The 579-nt window shown below is 36.8% G+C and overlaps 1 long non-coding RNA gene across 1 annotated transcript in view; it reads left to right on the top strand.

The window, feature by feature from the left end:
- The window catches only part of LOC128251286 (uncharacterized), a 33,631-nt gene that overhangs the window by 31,944 nt on the left and 1,108 nt on the right, over positions 1 to 579 (top strand). The gene's annotated exons all lie outside the window — the stretch shown is intronic.

Here is a 579-nt window from a genome sequence, read left to right as displayed (position 1 = left end):
TCTTCTCTTTCTTCTTCTTCTTCTTCTTCTTCTTCTTCTTCTTCTTCTTCTTCTTCTCCTTCTTCTTCTTCTTCCTCTTCTTCTTCTTCTTCATCATCATCATCCCTTTCTTCTTTCGTCGTCTTCATCGTTTTCTTCTTCTTCTTCTTCTTCTTCTTCTTCTTCTTCTTCTTCTTCTTCTTCTCCTCCTCCTACTTCTCCTTCTTCATCTTCGTCTTCTTTTTTCTTCTCCATCTTCTTCGTCTTCTTCTTCCACTGCTTCCTCTTCTTCTCCGTCTTTTTCTTCCACCTCTTCCTCTTCTTCTTCTCCTTCGTCTTCTTCTCTTTCTTCTCCTTTTTCTTCTTCGTCTTCTTCTTTTTCTTCTTCTTCTTCTCCTTCTCCTTTATCTTCTCCTTCTTCTTCTTCTTTATTGGTATCTGGCGTTCTTTCATCCTGTCATTCTAAAACACAATGTTCGATATTGTATCACAAATATTTGCCATATAATATATTTTACTCTTTCTTTACTGCTATAGATATCTTTACTCCAACAACATTGCAACTATCAAACCAGGTGCATTCAAGGGGCTTTCGAATTT

The sequence above is a fragment of the Octopus bimaculoides genome, chromosome 30, assembly GCF_001194135.2.
Source record: "Octopus bimaculoides isolate UCB-OBI-ISO-001 chromosome 30, ASM119413v2, whole genome shotgun sequence".
NCBI lineage: Eukaryota > Metazoa > Mollusca > Cephalopoda > Octopoda > Octopodidae > Octopus > Octopus bimaculoides.
This window is presented reverse-complemented; position numbering and strand designations above follow the sequence as displayed.